Below are 24,919 nucleotides of genomic sequence, written 5' to 3'. Positions count from 1 at the left end.
AAGCTAATTGGTCTCTGGCGAGTGTGGATGGATGGAGAGAGAGAGGCTGAGGTGTTTTAGCATTCAAGCTTCTGAAAGAGGAGAGAAAAAGCTTCAGCCTTCATTAACATAACTTGGCTTTCATCTAAGCCAAGCTTTAAATCAATACATACAGGTTAACTGCAGACAATCACATAATAACTGCACAGCCACAAAGCAGAGGGAGATCTGTCTTCTGGCAGACTAATTTACACTGTTTGAATAAAAGTGAAGAGCACGAGAGGCTTAAATACAATAATACGCAAATACTGCATCAAACCACACCATTCAGAAGACACAAAGGTTGGTTTATTGAATGTGTTTTACAATATAAAATGGTTGTGTGCTATTCGTTTGGGTGCCCAACAGGTGGTTTTCACTAAGGCCCATAAGATCCAAGTTACACCACTTGTTTTCATTATTATATTTTTCCTCCAGCTCTTGCATAAAAATAAGCAGCCGAGAGAAAATCCCAAGAGTAAATTAGGTTGAATTTTGTGTCATCATCAGCTGCATAAATTTGTGTGTCATGACGCATGGATCGATCAGTTCTATTGATGTTCACAGAACATGAATTTATTTATGCAGTTAAACTGTAATTCTACTTCACTTTGCTAAATAAATATTACACCAAAAAAAAAAAATAAATAAATAAAAAAAGCCTGCACAATTTGACCCTGAGTAAGAGGGACAGTAAATATTTCATGACTCCTGCCAACTCAAGTGCATTGAACATTACGTTGAAGGGTGAGGTAACCACAGAACGCAAACATGCCCACAGTGTAACTAAAGCATTTGGAAGACTTGTCAAACAAGTGACTTACGGCAGGGGTATAACATGTCTCTATTAAATGGGACCCCAAGATAATAAGATTACATACCAAGTGGTGGCCACTTTCTGCACAAATGTAGTAGAGTTTTGCAGTACCCCTCCCTCTCGCTTCCTCTTACTCTTCGTAAAAACATTCTTCCATTCCCAAAAGACTGCCTTGATGTCCCCTTGTTTGGCATTTCAAATAGAAAATGACTATTTCATGTCTGGGTGCAGCTGCTTAGTAAGATGGAACACGGCATTTCTTGAAACTGCCTTCTTTTTAACAAAATCAATCTTGCCAGACTGATTCACTCTAGAAGTGTGTGATATAATGAATTGAATGTCTCATACATAGAATGTAGTGGCAGAGGCACTTAAAAACTCCAACAATTCAGCTCAGAGAGAGCTCTGAATGCCCAAATTCGATGTTATCCATGCCAAAGGTAAACACATTTGAATGCAAAAATGTCTGACGGGTGATGGCGCTTGTCAGTAATTCGGCAGTATGAGGATGTTTTCAGGGTACATGAACATTCAGAAGCATCTTTTTTTTCAGTGAGATCATGCTGAAAGTAATGCACAGGAATCTGAATAATTAAAGTGGGCATCTATAACTGATCACATCAAGCTTAAGAAATTATGATCCAACGTGAATTTTCTTGATAAAAAAATATGATCGTGCCTGGTAACGTGCATGTAAAATGGCTAGAAATAGCATTTTAGCTTAGCATAAATCTGACAATTTACACAAGGTTTATGTCTATTTCTTCTGCTCCAAACTTACTTCAAACTTACTTCTCTGTCTGCTCGTATGAATGCACTTCATAAGAAAGTGTTTCACCGCTGTTCAAATGCACTTTGGATCGCATCATTTACATGTATAAATGTTTTCGATCTGAAAGGACTAAATATTAAATGAAACAAATGACAATAAAATGCAAAGTAATCTCTTCAGTAATCAAAATACTGTTTGAATGTAACTGTATTCTAAATACCAATGATTTAAATTGTAACTGTAGTGGAATACAGTTATTATATTTTGTATTTTAAATACATAATCCCATTACATGTATTTCGTTACTCCCCAACCCTGCAGATATGGGTCAGGAGCTTCAGTTAATGTTCACATCAACCATCAGAATGGAGAAAAAAGTTATCTCAGTGATTTAGACCGTGGCATGATTGTTGGTGCCAGACGGGCTGGTTTGAGTATTTCTGTAACTGCTGACCTCTTGGGATTTTCACGCACAACAGAGTGTAAAGAGAATGGTGCGAAAAACAAAAACATCCAGCAAGTGGCAGTTCTGTGGGGGAAAGGAAATAATTAAATTACCAAATTAAGGTATGGTACAGAACACTTGCTGCAAATAGTGGCATATGGTATTTGCACCCTTGTGTTTAATAAAACAGTATATAATCTAATCAGTAGGCTATTGTGACAGTACTTAACAACTTCACTAGCAGCGGGAAGAAACGCACCTGATGTGTCACATAATGGTACCTCGTCACGGTTGTCTTCAAATGCTGAGAGCGGCTTTCAAGAACAGTTTCTTCAGGTCCAGGAAACGTGTTAACTTTACCTTTGAGATTGTTCTGTTAGCCCATGAGATGCCGCCAGAAAAAGACACCAACCACACAATTCATACCGGGAAAGGCGTGCGTGCGCCCGTCCACCCCCTCCTCTGCACTGCCTAACCTTTAGTGATCACAACAAAAATGCAGCATTTATTTTCAGTGATATCACAGTCCCCTTAGACACTTTATTTAGACCTTTTGTGTTCATTTTTGTTTAAAATAATTGACTTTCCGATGGCATGTACTGTATGTCTTCGCTTATATAGATCAATAAGGGGAAAATACTGAAATAGGTAAAAGGTGGACTTTACCCGGATTGTCCACACAACTAACTAGCTGACTTACTAATGTTGCCACATCAGTTCTTAGGCTAAGGGAGGTCAGATTCACATACTTACAGTATCTCTCCATGTCTTTTCTTCAAAGCGTATGCAATATTTTTAATAGTTTTGACAGGTTCCATCAGACTACTGGCATGCGTATAGCTGGTATGTGTGCCCAGTGCTATTTTCACTTATTGCAAATAAGTATATGGCTATACTGAACCAGTGGTAGGGGGCCCCTGGTGGCAGCGGGCTTGCTCTGGATACACAACATGATTTGGAGGATGTATTTTTGCACTAATATAAAGATTTTACTAAATTCACGCACTTGTTAAGGATTGGAATTTGGGTTGCCGCTTTTGGCCACTGAGGGCACTGGTTCAAATTTCTGATTTCAGCAGCTGAACTTTCAATCTCCTGTCACCGAATTTATAGTGTGATCAGTCAGTTTCAACAAAATAGAAGGGTTAAAAGACCAATAAGCTTTGTTTTTGTGAAACAGAACTACACCAGAACCACCGCAGTAGTGTTGGGGAGTAAAAAAAAAAAAAAAAAAGAGAGATGTTATAAAATAGTGTAGCTTTTCCATTAATAAGCCACTTTTTCCAACAATAAGTGGCGTTGTGTGACAAAATGCACTATGTTGCTGTTGTATTGAATTGTGTACGCAACTTTACAGGCAAGCAAACTAAGGTAGTAATCAAATTTCTCTGAATTTCCTCTATCGGTCTCTCTCATATGTAGCATTGTGAAATATGATTCGTTTTATTAAACTGGTTTGTTCTGAATGGTCATGTAAATGAACCGGTTTCAAAAAGGATTCACAATTCATTTGTATTTACTGCACATATGTCTTTTATCTCTAGCGTTTGTACTGTAGTTGTACTCTGTATAAATGTATCCATTCAAGTTTAATGCTGTGACCATAATTGTGATCCATGTTGTTTTTGTGCCATATAAATACTGCCTTTATTTTAAAATTCTATACTATGATAATTATATATTAAAAAAAATTAAAGATTTAGCTTCTTTGTAGTTAGCTACTTGCAAAGTAGTTTCCCCAACAATGCACTTTAGACAAGGACAGTGAGGTTTGAGACCTTCGACTCTTTGCCTGGAGTCCTGGAGTCTCTGAGATTCAGCCCTAAAGAGATAAACATTAGCTCTGACAAATGGTCCGCAGTCCAGGCTGAGAGCTGTGAAAAATTCCAGGGAGCCAGAGAATGATGTCAGACTACATGGCAGATATAACAAGAGAAAAAAAAAAAAAAACATAAAACCCACAGCTATATCAGCTCTGTAGCACCCACAAGCCCAACAAGTAATACCACAGCATGATTAACATTAAATTGAGAGACACAGGCTTAACAACACTTATTAATTATAAAATAACTCGGTAACACTTTATAATAAGGTTCCAATTAACAATAGATTTGTTACATCATGTATTAATCTTTGTTATTGTTAGTTAATAAAAATACAATTGTTCATTTTTAGTTCATGTTAGTTCATTGTTCATTAACTAATGTTAAGTAACAAAAATTGTGATTTTAAAAATGCATTAGTATATGTTGAAAGTAACATTAACTAAGATTAATAAATGCTTAATACGTATTGTTCAATGTTAGTTAATTAATGTTGTTAACCAATGTTAACAAATGGAACCTTATTGTAAAGTGTTACCAATAACTTTAATGGCCCAATTTAGTTCAAACATTTTATTTATTTATAAAGCCCTTGTAGCACCATATAACAATATCCAAGACTAACTAAATTAACACGCTTACTGTTAATTATATTGAATTAGTTGCAGGCTAATTAGACTATTTTAAGCTGTAGAGAGATGTGAACTCTATGGTTGAAAGGAAAGCATGATAGATGTTAGAGCACATGGATGTTCCTAAGTGTGACCCTCTTTAAACCCATTTTCATGCTCCTCACGTCTCGCATCGTCAACATATTGTTTTGATCATGTGTATCCATGCATAAAATCCACTTGAAACAATGTTTTCAGTGTAACCCCTCCACTCACAAACGTGATGCTTATGCACATCCATAACTAGACGGGGGCTCTGGCAACCACATCACCAAAATGGTCCGCTAAAATGGTGTGCTTACCGAAATTTGAAACACTGCCCCTAGTGTCCAAAGCGTTAAGTGTTATTGGGCGTATCGGCACGTGTGAGCCCTATTTTCTGGGTGTAATGTTCATGGAGGGGCTTAAAAAGCAAGATGAGCAGCTGCACAAGCAGTAATACAGTATAGAAGAATGCATGTTTTATAAACTGTAGCCCCCCAAACCCCAAAACTAAACCCAACCATCAGTGTAGTAAAAATTTTACGGTAGAGGGCCAAATATAACCTCTAAAATTGCACTCGTCACTGATTATGCGAAAGCGATTACTTTCTGGTTTCAATGCAGTATCTGAACCTGAGTCTCCCGCACTGCTAAGGTGACGAGCATCTTCTTGCGCCACAGGGGAAGGTAAACATGCTGGAGCCAATGCAAACGTATCTGATAGGCAGGGGCGGACTGGCCATAGGGAGAGCTGGGACTTTTCCCGGTGGGCCGGCCACGAAACGGGGCCGAGCGGGCCACGATAAGCTGAAACGGGCCGCTGCATTATGCCGAACGGGCCGCGACAGGCTGAAAAAGGCCGCAAAACACATATGACGAAGGGGTTCGCAATATGCAGAAAACAACTTTTGGGCCAGTTTCTATGTAAAATCCAGGGTCGATTTCTCTTCCCAGTCCGTCCCTGCTGATAGGAGATGCCGCTTGTCGGTGAGTTGGCATAATGTGGCCAATCCTAGGGTGCCGGAAGTATCAGAAACAACATGCTGACCTCCCGTGTGATCATGATGTCACCAAGCCAAATCAACAGTATCTTTACATCTGTCATTTACTCAAATCTTCTGTACCGTTCTACCTCTCAAATTTTATATGCGTCTGCATCCATTAAAATATTGCCTTTATATGCGCAGAGTCAGGTCATGGATGTCAAACCTGACACAAAGCATCTAAAGGCGTAACATTTGGAATGTACTGTATATATTGACAGAAGTTTCATTTTTGGATGAACTATTCCTTTAACCACTAGGCTGAAGCAACAAATAAATGTCTTAGATATAAATGTAGGAGTGAACTGCATGAGATAGACATCAGAATCAGTGATGTGAGAACACTGAAGTGTTGTGAGTGTGAGAGAGATAGCTGACAAAAACTAAAGGACTGGCCGAGACAGGGCAGCTCAAAGGTCAACAAGCTTTAGAGAGAAATCTGTCTATTCAGCAACAACAGCTACACTAATGTAAATGCTGTAAAGCTTACAATTTTCTATGAGAGAGATATATAAAAGGGAAAGTGAAATAGCTATATGGCTAGACCATCAGTACTCAACTGGTTTTGCTTAAGCAACCAGATTTTACATTGGATATCAAGTGCTACCCAACAAAGTACCAAAATTGTTTATTGTACAAAAATGTCCTTAAAATCAAAAAACACAATTTATTATGATTAACCAATGACTGTCTATGTTGGTGTAATGGTAGCCAGCTGGTATGTGATAGCTGTGCAGTGTTTAAACCTCACTCTTCTGGCCTTAAGAGATGCACTAGTGACCGAGGCTAGAGCCATGGCTTTCTAGCCTCCTTGCTAGAACGTCTGACTCCCATGCTGGGAATCGCCAGTTCGAATCTCATTTGGGGTGGGTCGAGTAGGACCGGTGACACTGGTGCCATGACCCGGATGGGAGTGAGGTTTAGTGAGTATAACAGTAGACAGCTGGTACGTGATAGCTGTGCAGTGTGTAAACATCACTCTCCTGGCCTTAATAGATGCACTAGAGACCAAGGCTAGAGCCATGGCTTTTCTAGCCTCCTTGCTAGCACGTCCGACTTCCATGCCGGGAATTGCCAGTTTGAATCCCGCTTGGGGCACTGGCATTTTTAACTGATTGACAACTTAATGTATATAAAAATACTGAGTTTGATTTGAAGCACAGCCATTGATGTCAACTACAAAATATGTTAAGTTTAATTTAAACTAATTTATTTTTTCTATCCTAACAATACACAAATAAATGGTTAGTTGCATTTTATAGTTTGCATTTACCATATTTTTTCCCTGCTATCTGTGACCTTATCAGAACAGACCTGCAACTAATTTTGGGTCGAAACCCAGCACTAGGCTAGAGTCAATTAGACAGCACAAATTCCCGGCCAAGGCTTTAAAAGAAGCTCCATGTTCTATTTCATCTCTATCTCTCTCTGTCTGAGCCTTTTTTCTCTCCCTCCATTCTGCTTTTGTGAAGTGCACAGGAAATTCCTCTCAAGTGAAATACTCATCCCATGGGCGGCTTAGTTCAGAAACATATACATGTAAGGGTGGGAGCCTGCAGAGAAGGGCAATGCCTGAAAGAGATATGGAACATAAAGATGAAAAAAGCAAGAAACATGAGTAAAAATATTGCCTTTATAAACGTAGATATATGTAGATGTGTACAAACAATTACAGCATATGTGATGAAAATAGCCCTAGTCTTACAGTAGCTGGTTTAACCTGGTACAGGCCAAGCTAACTGGTTCAGCTTGTTCCAAACCTGACCAGCTCACAAGTGCTACAAACCCTTCTAAAACCAGAAAACCAGACCAGCTGGGGGACCAGCATATACCAGCAAACTAGCTTAGACTGGTTAAAGATGGTTTTCAGGAGGTATACTCCTGAAACCATCATTTGATCATTAGGAGCAGAATGGAAAAAGCATCAAGCACCATTATGGCCTCTATGGTCAAAGCAGCGTTCACCCTGACCACGTCCAGTAGCGGTTTTAACCACTAAGCAAACTCCGGAACCCGGACATCGGAGAGCCTCCACCCCGGTAGAAAAGCTCAGCAAAAACCGCTTGAGGGGTGACATGTCGTTCTGGGTACACGCGCGAATAAGCTGTTGTCAGTGCTCTTAGAGCGGTTCACGTTAGAGGTAGGCCGGGTTCGGGTCAGTTTTTCAAGTTGGACTTTGGGCTCGGGTTTGTAATTTATGAAAAATATACAGGACTTCTGAACTTGTTTCGCCCTTGAGTTAGGGGCCGTTCACACCGAACGTGTTTTTGTGTTTGTCTGCTCTGATTTTCCATTGTTTTTCTATGTAAACACGCGCTGGACGAACGTCATGACTGCTGCATCACGTCTCGCTGTTTCTTCAGTGTCTCACGCAGGACCGGCACATTTTTAGACACTGTGTCATGTTAAAAAGAACTTAGGTCTCAAAAACACACGTTGAGACACCTGCGTTCTGTTTCATTCGTTGCGCTGCGTCTAGACTGTTTTTAGCACAGGTGTCACAAAGATTTAACATTTTGAACAAGTTCAAGTTGCAAAGAGGTGAGTGATACAATGTTTAACATTATTCCAGATTATTCTGCACCAAGCAAAGTTTCAGCGCTTGATAAGCGGCAATGTTTTTTTTTCCTTCTGCTCTAGTGTGCTGAGGGGCCAGCGTGCCTTGTGTGTTTACTGGGGCTGGTTACTGTTATGAATGTTGCCTACAGTGCTTACATAAAATACAGCCTTTTGCAACATGGTGAACAATACACTGCAGCATCAGAATATAAGCTACAGGTGAAAGTAAATAAGACAGAAATATATTACTATTGTATACAACAAATTATCAAAGTAATAATAATACTGTAACATTCTGTGTTATAATGGAAAACTGGACAACAATTAATAAATGTTAGGTTATAATAATAATAATAATAATAAATAACAACTGAATTCCAAAATGTTAGTTAGTGAAGTAGTAGGTTTTGCACACCCTGTTCATAAAAAAAGTGTTTTGTAAAAATATATGTAGGTAAATATTGCTTTTTTTCCACTGTATTGTCGAAAAAACTGGAAAACATGCATTAATTATCTTAAACTAGAATTTTATTTCATTAAACATTTTGAATGTACTTGGCTACAAAGGCTGATAGGATGAATTTAAAATTATGATTTAAAATCGATTTTATGTAATTTTTTAAGTAACATTTTCGAAATGGGGCCTCAGGGGTTGGTCGGTTGCTTGGGGCCTCAGAAATCGTAAACTCGCCCCTGACCACATCACTGAACTCAAGGGTGTGGCTGGCAGCACTGCCCAGCTGGCCCGACCTCTGCAGCTCAATACAACAACTCATGTAACAGGTCATTCCCTGGAATTAAATAACTCAATATGAATGCCACCCATACACCCACACAATGACAACTGCAATAAGACATCAAAAACTTGCCAATTTGCCATTCAGAGCTGTTCAAAAGGTAAAATGAGACATAAGCTCTGTTTCAAAACATGTGAACTGCCTTAGCTACCTTCTTAGGGGCCATTTACATGACAAAGTTTTCAACTAAATACGGAAAACTTTTTATGCGTTTTGGCTGTTCGTTTACACGACAACGGCGTTTTGGGGCCTGAAAACCCAAACTTTTTAAAATGGGTTTCAAAGTGCAAGTTTTTGAACACTATGCCCTTGTCGTCTCCATGTAAACATACAAAAACGCAAATTTGTGAAAACGATGATGTCATGTGCACGCGAATTAGGTTATATAAAGAATGATGGATTGATAGGCATCAATTTGAGATGTATAAATATTAATATGAATACTGGTGTCTGTGCAAATAACAATAATTTACTAATTTAAATAAACAACAATTTATTCATTTGGAGTGTTTTGTATGGAGTGTGAACATTGTACAGTAGGCAGAACCTGCAATTTGTAAATCTTGAAATTAATGTATGGATTCAGATGGGAAAAATGTATTTGTATTTTAAATGTTATTTATATATTTACTTAATTTTATTTGATGTACCTTTACCCTGCAATTCATTCACCCACACTTATGTATATAGCCTATAGACAGAGATGTGATGCCATGTACAGTATTCAATGATATGCTTAGAATATGAAAACATGAGGCAGTGAAAATGCATGTTAGATCCAGTGTCCACAAGACCTCTCTCTCCATCAGAAGATATCCATATATCAGAGTTCTGTCTGATATCCAAAACCAGTCAACATCAACAGCTTGTTATGTTAACTTACTCTCCTACCAGCCCAAGAGTCAGCAGGGGGAATACAGAAGAAAGCAGGAGACGAAGTGATGGTAAAAATGAGCAGAATTTATTGAATAATCTTAAGAGTTCAGTCTATAGGCATGCGCGAGTACTTCAAAACAACGCGCGAGACATTCAAAACTACAATGGCGGACTACAGGACTGTGTTTGTCCTGCTCAAGATTTTGAGTATATTGACGCTTCTCCAGCAAAGTAATTGTAGTAATAAAGCAACCTCATCATCCGTCCAGACAAAATTGCTCGATGCTTTCACCATCTTCATTGTTTGTATTCACCTGGCATGCCTGGCATGCATAATACAGCCTTTTTAGTCGTTTTCGCGGATCCGTGTGAACGGGGATCATTCTGACAACGTTGTTGTCTGTACGCAAACTTTTCAAAAACGCAAAGGAAAAACTTTTCCGTTTTTAGTACTTTGTTGTCATGTAAACGTACCCTTAGACAGCTTCCTAACTGAAAGAGAACCTCATTAGTGACTAATTTGGAATACTCTACGAACACTGCGCACTCCTCACATGAAGCGCAATGGAGACACAACAATTAGCATGTTGCTAAGCTAACAACACTATTCTAATAAGCATAAAATATACATAGCACACAATTTGTGGGTGAAATAGATGTATCTCTTTTTTATGCTTTTTTATAATTTATTTATTTTTTCTTTTGTGTTTATATTTATAGTGAACATTAGAATGTGTTCTGCGAATGCCATTTCTGCAAAGGATTCATGCGATGCTGCCTTTGAATTTGGCCCAAACAAGGCATCTCAGTAGTAGCATAATGTTGCTAGCCAGCTTTTGGAACAGCTTTAAGACAGGAGTATGCCTATGCTGCCTTAAAATGCTGTCTTGTTAGGCAGCTTACTAGGTTTTGGATCAAAGCTCCACTCAAGTCAAACAGATCTGTTTTAGGGCACATCCGAGTGAGTCAAACAGAAAGAGAGTAGAGAAAGACACCACGTGATTTACATCCTTTTTTCAACCAAGTAAACATAGCATCTGGCTTCAAGATGTAAATTGATTAACTCTCTGTTCAGGAAGCCCTCTCATCCCAGTATTTCCTGTTTTATTTCTCTTCCACATTTCTCTCTTTCCTTCCATTCACCTTTATTCAGGGTTAATCTGTAAATCTGTCAAAAAACACTGCAAGGTATCATAATGCACTAACATAATGTTAACAATGTAAAACAGGTTTACTGACCCGCTTTGCTAGCTGGTTAAGCAGCTCAAATCAGTTTGGTCTGTTAGTTTGACACATTTTCTTGGTTTTGCACATCATCATCAACTTAAATGTTATTTTTGTCAACTAAAATTATATACAATTTCAAACAGAGTAAAATGGGCTAAAATTAACAAATATGACATGATAAGATATTAACTAAATCTAAAGGACATTTTTGTGAAAAGACAAAAACTATGACTTAAAATGCTGTGTAAAAATTAAACACTGCTTTCATTCAGGAACATGAAGAGATGTGTCCTCTTCTCCCGAGGAAATCTTGAGTACTTCAAAAGACTTCACGACACAGGCAAGTCCCTCATCTCTTCAAACTGCATCCATAATGAACGTGTCTTCCTGGCACTCTGTAGTCTAATCTTACTGCAATATTTACTTGACTCATCTTTTGCACTTACTGTTTGCAAACAAAACTTGTTTTTTCAAATCACCAGACTGCCAGTGCTTGACTCCGCTGACTTTCACAGGCGTTAGATTGAGAATAATCTCCCAGCGCCAACTTTTCCTTGGTGGGAAAATTTTCCTTGGTGGGGAAAGTTCACAGCCTGGCCTTAAAATAGCGAAGTAATTTCAGACGTGGGCTTACATTACTGGTTGGGTCCTCACTGTTCTTTTGACAGGGAAATTGGGGACTATTTTTGTCTATGTGATGTAAGGACCCAACCAGGAAATGTGACCCCAACCCGGCTGCTGTTCCTAACCTTAACTCCAAATGTCCAGAAAATGCAGATACTTGGACACAGATAACCAAATGTCAAGTTATAGTTTCTTTGAGTCACCACCCAAGGATGTGCATGACCAAATCGTTTTTTCTTGTTTTGCATAAATCAAAATAAAATTTAGTGAGGTTTATTCCTAAAACAAGATAAAACAATTTGCTACAGGGCTAAGGGAAATAAACTTAATTAAAGATATATTTTCTGAAAACAAGTCATTTTAACTTAAAAAAAATATATAAAAATGTAATTAAGTAAACTGTTCTTGTTGCGAGGATGTTTAGATATTTATTTGTGGAAAACAAGAAAATACTGATTTAGAACATTAATTTTGCAGTGTTGAATTTTGACTCAAGATATTAGTATATGAAACATGTGCATGTGTCTGTGTCAGGGTCTGTTTTCCCCTCGTAAACAGCCACCCTTCTCACAACTAAATAGGCTTCAACACTGAGCTCCTCTCATATCCCCCCTCACATATGGACTCCCCCTCAACCAGAGGCAGAGAGAAAGAGACGCAGGCTGTGAAAGAAAAAAAGAGAGGGGGTGGATGACTGATAGAGGCACAAAGAGGAAGAAAGAACGACATGGAGGACAGAATTATTTAAGATTGCAGTCCATGAAAATGACCGTGTGAGGCACATGTAAAGAAGTAAAGGGTAAAGTTCAACTCACGTTCCTGCTGTTGGGGAAAATGAAACAGAAGGGGGCCTGAACACTTCCTCTTGACCTCTACCAGTTATTTAGTTATGTTTCATTGATGTATCAACTTTATAGATGTTTCCCTTTAAATTCCATAATAGAAATAAAAATGGACACAAATAAGACGTTGACGATTTTTCCTTTCCTATGGGTCTGTCCGTACTTCATACTCGAATATTAAGATTAAAATTTGATCATTTAGGCAATCCGCTTATCTATACCCAAAATGCAATAGTAATCCACATATTTTAATAGTTACCGAAATCCCATCAAACAACATGGAATAAAGTCATTACATGTACATGAGAGGGGTTCATCTGACCAGCCGTAATGGCTCCATTGGATAGACTAGCAAAAAAAAAAAAACCATAATCAGCAGTTTGGGAACGTGTTTAATTCCTCCCTAATTGTAAATCATCCCAACTTTCACACACTCCCAAAAACAGAAGACAAAAAAAAAAAAACATGAGATCATTCTTGTTAACAGACCCAGACACACATCCGGGGAGAGGGGATTTCACCAGCCATAGCTGGTTCCTGACAGAGGAAGTTCCAGACACTATAGATCTGGTGAGGTGATGAAAACAGATGAAAACAGTTCCCACAAAGGAACACTAATGAAAACTGGCTGCTGCTGACTCTCCTTAAGTGATCATTTTTATTCATCAGATACAGAGACATTCACATGTTACAGAAGCTAGACAAGAACTTGTGGGAAAATAGAAGTGAATACACACTAAAATGAAAAAGAATAGAAAGTTTCTCTATTTGCCTAGATAGAACAATATATAGAACGACAGACGGGCAAAGGAACAGACAGACAGACAGATAGAAAGAACTATGAGTCACCACTCAAGGATGTGCTTGATCAAGCTATTGAGTGTTTGGCATCTCCTGCATCTCATTGATGTGTCTGTCAATATCCAACAGCCATCAGATCAAAGTCAAAGGCAAGGTGAGAGAGCATTTACAACCAGTAAGATTACAACAAATGCTACAGGACCTTTCCAGGGACACCCAATACTTTAACAAATCAAATCACTGTATTGTCACTCAAACATATACACAAGTGCAACAGTGGGTGAAAGTCTTGGGTGCAGTTCCGAGCAACATAGCAGTCATGACAGTGATAAGAAATATACCAATCTACAATAAACATCAGATCCACAAGTACCATTATTACCAATGATCCATGACTGAATTAATTATATAAGGGCTAATAAAAGGGGTCATGAAATGAGGAATCAAATTTCCCTAGATCTTTAGACATATAAGAGGTCGTTGTACTACAAAAACATACTGTATGTTTCAGAACTCCAATCTTCCTCTTTACTGCAAAAATAGTATTTGTTGAAACCAAGCTGCTTAAACAACCCATTCTGTACTTCCTCCACATTGTGATGTTACACTGTGGTAAACATTTGCATCTGATCGCTTCCACAACAACATATCAAAGACAACCTCACCTTAGCACTTCCGTAGCTCCGCCCAATGGTGGTGAGTAGTGAGATTGCAAGGAGAGAGCAGGGGCCTGTACCATGAAGCCGGTTTTGGTGACTAGCCACTTAAGTTTCGGTTTAGTTTGCATCAACCCTAGGTTTAAGACACAAAGACATTTTTGTTCTTGAAAGAAATGTATGCTTCCTATTACCAAGAATGCATTAAATTGATCAAAAATACTGTCAAAATCATTAATTGGAAATTATTATTATATTTTGACAGTTGTTTTAAGTGATATTTATTCCATTTTTTCTTTACCCGCAATTGCAAACATATACTGTCATCTATTCCTTACATTCTAAAAATTACATTCTAAAGCATTCTAAATTGCTAATTTGGTACTCAAGAAAATGTTCTCATTATTAGAACAACTGAAAATGGTTGTGCTACCATGCGGAAATCACAATATAGTGGGTTTTTCACCATTTGCTGAGGTATTGAGTTCTTACAAGTTGATTTACACTTGCAAGTAAAATTGTGGTTTTAAAAATAGGCAAAAAGAAACACATTTCTCCTGAAATTCTATTTTCTCCTAAAGTCTATTGTTTTAGAGAGATGAAGGCTATTCCATGCATTACTGTTTTGAAAAAAGAATCTCTAACCAGGATAAAGAGGGAAATGGACAGACCAGATGCACAACAAAAAGACAAGTAAATCATAGTAGTTTAAGAAACAGGTCCTAAACTAGCAGCTTCTAAATGCCAAAGACCTGCATTGCTATAAGAGGATTCTTGGACAAACAGAAAATTTTAAGAATACAAAATTTATTTAAATAGAAATAGCAATTTGTAGCATTCTAAATGTCTCTAAATCGTCTCTAAACTACATAATGTGCATTGTGACAAACACATTCCTATTTCAGGTTTACTCTCATTCACGTATGTCCAAGTATTTTGGCTATTAAGTTAACATACTGTACAAAACTAATATAATGCAATATCACAGAGGAGGAAATTTATCTTCTATGATACTGTAGCAATTATCAAGATATGGAATGTGCTTATTAAACAAACTGTTGTCAACTCCTACATGCCAACTGAATAAAATAAGGCAAAAATAAACATTTCACACAGTGTTTAGTGAGAGATATGATTGATTCAAACACTAAAAGTGGTTGTTCTATATATGTATTATTGCATTACAGTTGCAATAATAAAGTCTTAATTAACATTATGGCTATTTAACATATTGAGATATTATTATTATTATTACACTTTTGGCCTCTAGCAGGTGAGGCTTTTCAGACAGATAAACAGCAGCACATGGCAGGGAAGTACAGTACAGCACCATGAGCGAGAGTGTTACCTGCTAGGACAGTTTATTTTGAACAAGAAGGGTGAACAGTTACGGAATTTAACACAGGAGTACAATAACGAATGGATGCGGATTGATAGAAGGGAGAGCTGTCTGTGCATGCGATGGTGTGAGAAACCGAACGGCGGGAAAAAAAATTATGTTCAGTGAAAAGTCAAAATTAGATTGCAATGTGTGTAATTGTAACTATATCAGATATTATTAATAAAACACTGGACCTCGTTGTGTTGGCCTTTTTTGTCCCCATATTTTTGTCAATTTCGGTGGCATTTTTGCACCGAGTCCCCGTTAATTTCCGACACTATTGGCATTGTATCTTTCTAAGGAATTTAAAAGTTTGTTTTAGATATATAGTAGCAAGTAAATAAGATATCCCCACATATATGTCAAACTACATTGTTTTAATGTTTGACAGTTAAAACATTGCCTACCTTAAAAAAAGTGAAGTCTGATCAGTGGTTAAATGTGTTCAGATGGTTCCCTCTTACATGAATGAATGGCTCCTTTCCAGAATAAAATGAAATATGCAGAAAATCACAGTATTTTTCATTTAACTACTTGCCATAAAAATAAAATATCTATGAAAATATAAACACAAATGTAATATTAGGCTTTCTATAAAAGAGTTAGTAAGATGGATTAATATAATGCATGCAATAATGATCGATTTTAAAATATTAAAAGCTTAATCCTTAATGCCTCCCAAACTCCTTTGTTTCATGAGATGAACATACAGTATTTTATATGAAACTCAATATACAAAAGTAGTAAAAAATGTTTTCTTAAAAATAGAAAAAATGTCATAACATTTTAATAAATATAAAAGCTTTTATATTTAAAATACAGTTTAAGCTTTTTAAATTAATAACCCTGTGTGTTCTTATTGTGGACCTTTATGAAAACCTGATTCAGCCTGATTGGAATGGTTTGGTTTTGTCAACTCTAAACCAATCCTGGAACCCTAAGTTTGTTCAGCTAGCTTCATGGTATGCCCATTGTACAAAGGTGCCACAGTTTGTTCCTGGCAGGCAGCAGATGCCCTAACCCCACCCCCACCCTAATCCTAACAAATTGGAGCCTGTAAGGCAGAGTAGCCTGCCAGGAACAACGGATGGCACCTTTCTCCCATCACGTCATGGTATATGTCCCAGGTCAGTCAAGAGCCAGTCATAACAGTGGGTGTTTACTGTCAAGTCTTAAAGGAGAAGCAGCAATAAAACTAAGCGTTTCTGACAGAGGGTCAGAATGAGGGTGAAAAATTATCATGTTTTACAGATGTATGACTGTTTTTTAAATGCAAAAAAAGCATATTAAACTAATAATTGATTATTATTATTATTATTAACTAAAATAATGTTATACGTGAACCTCAAGGAACAAATTAAAACTATAAAAAAAAAGGCATGTCATGACCCCTTTAAAGGATATACGACAAACAATATATGGATCCTGACAAACAATCAGGTTAATGAAACAATATATGGATCCTGACAAACAATCAGGTTAATGAAGCACAATGTAAATACAGTGCTCAGGAGCACCATAACAAGCATATTAATAATTTAACAGACTCATTGGAAGGGGATTCTGTCTGCCTTGCTGAATTTCTTTACTATCACACAACTCTTAAAACTTCTACCCAATTATACTTCTCATTGCACACCTGACCATTCACAGAGGTATTGAACACGTTTGCTCGTAGAAAGATCCTTACCATTACCACATTGCTGTGTCAAGGTTCTGTGAATGTTACTATAATCATTGCTACAAGCTTCAGGGTCTATGAACCTCAGAGCGTTAACCAGGCCAAAAGGAGGGGATGGGAAAAGCTTGAAGCCATAGTGGTGTTGGGTGTGTGTGACATTATAGAGGAGGAGGATATTTCACAGTTTTTTTATAAGCCTTCAAGAACCCGGCATAAACAAGCTGTGCAATTACAGCCTGCCAAACTAATCTCGCTGACATGTAGGCAGCCAATAACGCTTCATCTCGTGAGATCATTAGCATTTGTCAAAAAATTTCCTAGCATATCACACATTATGAAGTAATCAGAGAGGTGACACTATCAGGGCTATATTGTGCTTTGGTGAGTTTGTAACAAAGCTGAATTGAACTGATGTCACACAACGCTGCTGAAAAGACCAGCATTACTGGTCACCAGCGTAACTGTGTTAGACCAGCACCAAATCGGCATAAATCAGGACCTGCAAGGAAATACAATTTTTCACAGCTATGTTGGCTCACTAGCTAGCCCAGCACCAAACCAACACTAACCAGCATTAACCAGTCTGGACTAGCATGGAAATTCCCTGCAGGGAAAAACAAAAAACAGCTTAAACAAGCCAAAGCTGGTTTGCCGGTCTTGTCTGATATCCCAGTTTGGTCAGGGTGGTCTGGTTTGTTTGTTTGTTTAAGAGCAGTTCTAGGCATTTGTCAACTAGGACACCAGCTGGCCAACCAGCTAAACCAGTTGAACACCAACTTGGTCAGGCTGAGAGACCTGATTATTTCAACAGGGTATCATGCTGGTCTTTTCTGCAGGATAAATGCAACAGAGGTTTGTGTCCCTTTAAATAAGAGGTCAGAGCATTGAGGGTTCCTGAGGGACCGAGGGGTCTGTACCTCATCTGCAGAGAGACCACTGACAGCAGCTTCTCAACAGCTAAAACAAGGCACAGGATGTATACACAACTATCCAAATTACACATGACTTCCTCCACCCAGTCATCCATCCATGCGGCTGGTGCTGCTCTCCACAGGCGGTGTGTGCTTACCGTGTCTTCTCCTCAGCTCAGCTGGGATATCATTTACACAGCAGCTCCAGCGGTAAACTAACATTCATCACCTGCCTACAGCCTTTCTAGTTGAATTTAAATTTGGCTATTCATTAAAAGATACTGTATGTCTTTAGAGAAAGAAGTGACTGAAGAACAATGAAAGACTTCCAACAATAACTAAATGTTGCAGCTTGAGGCAAACTCCCTAGACCTTGAAAAAACTAAATTGCTGAAACAACCAAGTCATTTTTTGGTGCTTCTATGACACGTTTGTCTCACATGGCTCTTCAGGACTCATACAAGTGCAAGGCTCTTATCAGTTGAGCTACTATGCAATTTGATCATGTTTGAACAAGCTTGTAAATTAAAAAGTTGAAAAGTATCACCTTACAAGTCTTACGATATCATTGTTTAAGGAACATGACGAAGTGTTTGCGAACTGAAAATCTGCAATTTTACTTGTGATTTGTGTGAAATGGAAAAAAAAAATCGTTGTTGTTTCACCTCCAATCTTAATTTCACCTGGAAACTGCCGTGATACTTACAACGAGCGACATAAAAGACATTTAGCAAAAATGTAGATCTGTTAATGTGATTCTACGAGTCCAGACAGAAATGTGGAGATTTCAAAGGAGATATGGAGTAATGAGAATATTATCTTCAAATTAAAACAATAATACCAAAATTGGAGTTTTGTGCCATTGAGTCCATGTGAATGAATAATCTTTCCTTTCCGGGAAAACAGACCAAAAATATTGATGTCTCACCTTACACTACACATATTTTTGTCTAATTAAATGCTCTCTAGAATGAGAATGTCCCTCCCTCGAATACCACCAACTGGCAAATAGCAAAACATGATTCATTACTGGGACATACAGTAACTAAAGCCTATTGGCTATATAAAGGCCCTTCGATATGTCCCAACCAAACTTCCTGTTTCAATAGGAAATATGTCAAGACTGTGATTGTTAAGTGATTTCATGGGGTCTTTATAGCAGCATAGTGAGGTCTTTTTTTTTCATACTCCTTTTTAACAGAAGAACATTTTCATGTTAGTTTTGGCTTGCTTAGCTGCTGACTAACCCTTTCCTAAATACTAAGCAAACTGGCTTCTGCGAAGACTCTCTTCAGCTCAAAGCTGTGGGTGGCTGGCAACCAGAACTCCGTAACCAGGGCAACCTGTAGAGAATCAGTCTCTATGGCAACAAATAACAGCATTAGGAATACCTTCAGAGAGTGGATGGAAATGAAACCGCGGGCAGTAGGAACTGCGTGAGAAGCTTTTCTCCCAGACTCCGAATGTCCCTCCGATGGCTTGCTTTGATAGTCAGACTGCAATTGCTATTAAACAAATTCTGTAAATTGAATCTGTTTCAATTTCACTGTCCACAGTGCTTTGTGGGTACCAAGGCTGCCTTCATCTTATATAAATGGAAATCAGTCTACATGTGTCAGCAAACTTGGTATTTGCACTGAAAGCCAGTGGGCCTTCTTTATGATTCCCGTGTGCCTATTCATAAGGAATAGCGTGGAGTAAGTCATTAAAAATTCACAATAGCATTACTGCTAATTACCACTGTAGTCCTTTGGTCTAAAGCAATTTTCATACAGTGTCTTTGGTTGTTGATCACTTGCATTTATACATGCAATTCCGACTTTCTATTCCACCTTGACGGAGGCTCATCCTCCACAGAGAGATGCATGGAGACACCAATATTAACTGCTAGAATTATTTGTTAGCACATTTAACATAACTATAATTTATTATTCATTATTTACTCACACAAAACACAAAATAGTTTTTAAAGAATCTTTCCACAGCTCTTTACATTCGCAATGGTTCATAGTAGGGCTGGGCAACAAAAACGATATCGATATTTATCGAAAACCACCAGTGGTGCGCAGAGTGCCCTCAGGTGGTATGCAGCACACCTAGGATATTGACATTAAAAAAAAAATCTAATATACATTTTATTCAAATGTTTTCCATAATTTATTTCTAATGTATGATTACAATTGTAATACACATTTAAGATAGCCCACCTTTTTCTTTTTTTTCTTCTTTTTTTACATTGGCAGTGCAGGTGCATGTGAATAGGTAACATTCCCAATGCGCGCAGCTGCGCTGATGTCTCTGTCCGATCACCACAATATTATTCCCATGCAGAAAACAGAACAGCATTTACTGATGCAATTGAGGCAAGATATTGTTCATTTTACACATTCTCAGACTTCCTTAAAGTCTATGATCTTAAATAGTGTTTTTGACTCAAAGACACTGAGTTGTATTTGGCAGTATTTTGTTTTTGATTTCAGGAAGATTGCTCGGATGAGGGACAGAGAAATGGAGGGCGTGTCAGGCAGCTGAGCGCAAGGCAGCACTATGTGACGAACATTGCCGCTATGTCATCTATGGCCGAGTCCGCCTATGACTAGAAGGAAGGAAAAGACTTAGTTTGACAAGTTTTAAAGTAAATGACTGGTAAGGGCATGATTCAGAGTAAAATGAACCTCAGATAGCTTAATGCAGATGCTGTTTTCATAGATCACATGCACATTATCACATATTTTTAAGGGTGATGCTAGCTGCATAATTTTAGGGGGGCTGAGATGAAAAACAGGTTCTAGCAATGCCTAAGCTCCAAATTTCTAAATATATATAGCAGTTTGTTTGAACTGGATTGCAAAACTTCTAAATGTTAATATTGTATGTTTGATTTTAGAAACAGTCTTGCTGATTGTGTAAAATACAGGAATAAATATGGCATGTATGTTGCTCACAATCCTTAAGACTATGCTCAAAAATGTATATCTGCCAAATACTGAAAAAATATTTGAGTGTACATTGGTGGTAACTAGGTGGTACTTGAATGTTCTGATTTGACTGAAGGTGGTACTTGACCTAAAAAGTTTGAGAAGCACTGATCGAGGCGATCGGATCAAGTATGTGTTGCTAAAAAATCAAAGAGTTCGGCAACAAGCTAACTGGATCACAGTCATGAAATCAGCCTGTTAAGAAGTATTAGCAGGCTAGCGGCTACCTCGCCCTGCTGTCATTAAAACCAGCAATTAGACTCGATAGCCACTAGCTAGCTATCCGGCTAATATGATATTGTTGTGTAACGAACAAGACAGCACTGACAATGCAATTAATATACAGCAACTCTGACATCAACACCATTGCGGTTTATTTACAGTTGGAGTCAGAAGTTTACATACACCTTAGCCAAATACATTTAAACTCAGTTTTTCACGGGGTGGCCTGGGTAGCTCAGCGAGTACTGATGCTGACTACCAGTTAGGATCACTATTTTAAGAACGTGAAATGTCAGAATAATAGTAGAGAGAATGATTTATTTTAGCTTTTATTTCTTTCATCACATTCACAGTGGGTCATAAGTTTACATACACTTTGTTAGTATTTGGTAGCATTGCCTTTAAATTGTTTTACATGGGTCAAACCTTTTGGGTAGCCTTCCACAAGCTTCTCACAATAAGTTGCTGGAATTTTGGCCCATTCCTCCAGACAGAACTGGTGTAACTGTGTCAGGTTTGTAGGTCTCCTTGCTCTCACACAACTTTTCAGTTCTGCCCACAAATTTTCTATCAGATTGAGGTCAGGGCTTTGTGATGGCCACTTCAATGCCTTGACTTTGTTGTCATTAATCCATTTTGTCACAACTTTGGAGGTATACTTGGGGTCATTGTCCATTTGGAAGTCCCATTTGCGCCCAAGCTTTAACTTCCTGGCTGATGTCTTGAGATGTTGCTTCAATATATCCACATAATTTTCCTTCCTCATGATGCCATCTATTAAGTGAAGTGCACCAGTCCCTCCTGCAGCAAAGCACCCACACAACATGATGCCGCCACCCCCATGCTTCACAGTTGGGATGGTGATCTTCATCTTGCAAGCCTCACCCTTTTTCCTCCAAACATAACGATGGTCATTATGGCCAAACAGTTAAATTTTTATTTCATCCGACCAGAAGACATTTCTCCAAAAAGTAAGATCTTTGTTCCCATGTGCACTTGCAAACTGTAGTCTGGCATTTTTATGGCGGTTTTGGAGCAGTGGCTTCTTCCTTGCTGAGCAGGCTTTCAGGTTATGCCGATATAGGACTCGTTTTACTGTGGATATAGATAATTGTCTACCTGTTTCCTCCAGCATCTTCACAAGGTCCTTTGCTGTTGTTCTGGGATTGATTTGCACTTTTCGAACCAAAAAACGTTCATGTCTAGCAGACAGAATGCGTCTCCTTCCTGAGTGGTATGATGGCTGCGTGATCCCATGGTGTTTATAATTGCGTACTATTGTTTGTTCAGATGAACGTGGTACCTTCAGGCATTTGGAAATTGCTCCCAAGGATGAACCAGACTTGTGGAGGTCCACATTTTTTTTCTGAGTTCTTGGCTGATTTCTTTTGATTTTCCCATGATGTCAAGCAAAGAGGCATTGAGTTTGAAGGTAGACCTTAAAATACATCCATAGGTACACCTCCAATTGACTCCAATTAGCCTATCAGATGCTAAATTAAGCTTGACATCATTTTCTGGAATTTTCCAGGCAGCTTAAAGGCACAGTTAACTTAGTGTATGCAAACTTCTGACCCACAGGAATTGTGATATAGTCAAATAAATGTGAAACAATCTGTCTGTAAACAATGTTTGGAAAAATTACTTGTGTCATGCACAAAGTAGATGTCCTAAAGGACTTGCCAAAACTATAGTTTGCTAATATGAAATCAGTGGAGTGTTTAAAAAATGAGTTAATGACTTCAACCTATGTGTATGTAACCTTCTGACTTCAACTGTATGTCCTATTTAATTTCAAGTTTTTTATGATGTATAGCGCTGTCACAGGCAAGAAAGTGTTTCTTCTTTTTGTGATATTTATTGGTGGTTGGCAATCCAGTTTATGGTGCATTACCGCCACCTACTGAGTAGGAGTGTGGAGCGTCACAAGAGCATCTTTCAGTGGTGTTACACCTGCCAGCCAAACTGGTTCCCTCGAGCACCACCAGAGGTCCCCCTCACCGGAGTATTGACTGTTCACTCACCCGCTTCCTGTTAGCCCATTGTGGCATATGCTTTGTGCGAAGTCTTGTTTGGCCCGCAAACACAACTGAGCGTTGTTTGGATTACTGCCTGCTTCTCCGTGCCTGACTCTTGCCAGTTACCTGTTTATGGATTATTGCCTAGACTGATTTACTGTGTTTGACCTCTGCCTGTTACTCGTTTATTGATTATTGCCTGGACTACTTTACTGCATTTGACCTCTGCCTGTTACCCGTTTATGGATTATTGCCTGGACTGCTTTACTGTATTTGACCTCTGTCTGTTACTCATTTATGGATTATTGCCTGGACTACTTTACTGTGTTTGACCTCTGCCTGTTACCCGTTTATGGATTATATCAAGACTGCAGAACATCGGAGTCGCGTGGCGCCATGCATGGGTCGGAAGTGTGAACGGCAAGCTCTGTGCACTTTGCTAGTTTTAATACTTTTTATGTCATAAACCGGTGAGATTCGATACACTAAGATTGACTGTTCTAGAAAGACAACATGTCAAAGAATTCAAAATTTTTGGGCTCTGGAGACATTAAAAGACACTTACGTGCTCAAGCTGAAGCCCCTGAGGAGGCTGCAAGCCCGGGACTCAATTTGGACAGTGCGGTGAAAGAGATTCAGCATCAACTGTTGAACATGTCGCAATGCATGTCGTTGCTGACTTGGAGAATCTTGCTGTAATATGTCGATCGATCAATGCCATGGAGACAAAATTCACTGAGATGGTTACAAGAGTGTCGGATGTTGAGAAATGGATCGATTATCTGGAGTCATTGGAGAGGGAATTAGCTGCTAATCCGCTAGCGACCAAGATAGATTTGGAGCGTGTCTGGGAAAAGCTGGAAGACTTAGAGAATCGTAGCCGGTGAAACAACGTCCGAATTGTTGGAATTCCTGAAGACGAAGAAGGTCGAGATATGGTGAAATTTCTGGATGGGCTCTTCCTGAGTCTGCTCGACATTACAGGCCATAAGCTGGAAATCGAGCGAGCGCACAGAGTTCCAGCTCGGAGATCCGCTGAGGGAGACAGGCCCCGATCAATTCTGGCCAAATTTCTGAGATCATCCGATAAAGATCTCGTGTTATGAGAGGTGAGGAGTAAAGGAAGAAACTTTCTTGGAAGAACCACAACATTTTCTTGTTCCCAGCCTTTGCGAATTTGATGAGAGAAACGTGATTGATTCAAGGAATGCAAGAAACTCTTACATCAACTGAAGGTCGCTTTTGCACTGATGTTCCCAGCCAAATTGAGAATAGATCCTAAGGATGGCCGCAAAATATTTACATGCCCACAGCAAGCGATGTTCTTCATAAAGTCAATGGAGTGAGTAGGTCATTGTGTGATACTTTCTATGCAGCCAAGTGGGCCTGACTCATTGAACATTCACTTGACCTTCCGAGGAATCTGAGAGCCTTCTTTGTTTCTTTGTGTGCTGGTTCCGTCTAGCGGCTGGAGTTTGTTTTGTGGGATAGCACTCCTTCGGGACAGTTTATGGATGAATCTGCACGTTCTTTGTGCTTATGCCTCCTATTGGCTGTAGTTTGTTTTATAGATTATTTTCTGTTGTGCAATTCTGTCTCACAAAATTTTTATAAAAGCATCAGACTTGAGCAATCTGACGGCAAAGTTGTTGCGGGGGCTCTCGTAGGTGTACATGGACTGTTTGAGTTTAGAGGGATGGAGGCTGGTTGGCACTGTCGTGTGCAGGGTTAATACACACAGGTTTTTCTTTTTTCTGTGTTTTTTGTTCTGGGGG

The 24,919-nt window shown here is 38.7% G+C and overlaps 1 protein-coding gene across 2 annotated transcripts in view; it reads right to left on the bottom strand.

Moving 5' to 3' along the window:
• LOC127448476 (microtubule-associated protein 2-like) overlaps positions 1-24,919 on the bottom strand; it is a 205,174-nt gene that overhangs the window by 148,171 nt on the left and 32,084 nt on the right. Inside the window, exon 2 of one of the 2 annotated variants that reach the window (XM_051711020.1) lies at positions 13,963-14,089. The exons of the other annotated variant lie outside the window; for it this stretch is intronic. The gene's annotated coding sequence lies outside the window, so the exon portion shown is untranslated. The remainder of the gene's footprint in view (positions 1-13,962; positions 14,090-24,919) is intronic. 2 annotated transcript variants of the gene reach the window in all.

The sequence above is a fragment of the Myxocyprinus asiaticus genome, chromosome 11, assembly GCF_019703515.2.
Source record: "Myxocyprinus asiaticus isolate MX2 ecotype Aquarium Trade chromosome 11, UBuf_Myxa_2, whole genome shotgun sequence".
NCBI lineage: Eukaryota > Metazoa > Chordata > Actinopteri > Cypriniformes > Catostomidae > Myxocyprinus > Myxocyprinus asiaticus.
This window is presented reverse-complemented; position numbering and strand designations above follow the sequence as displayed.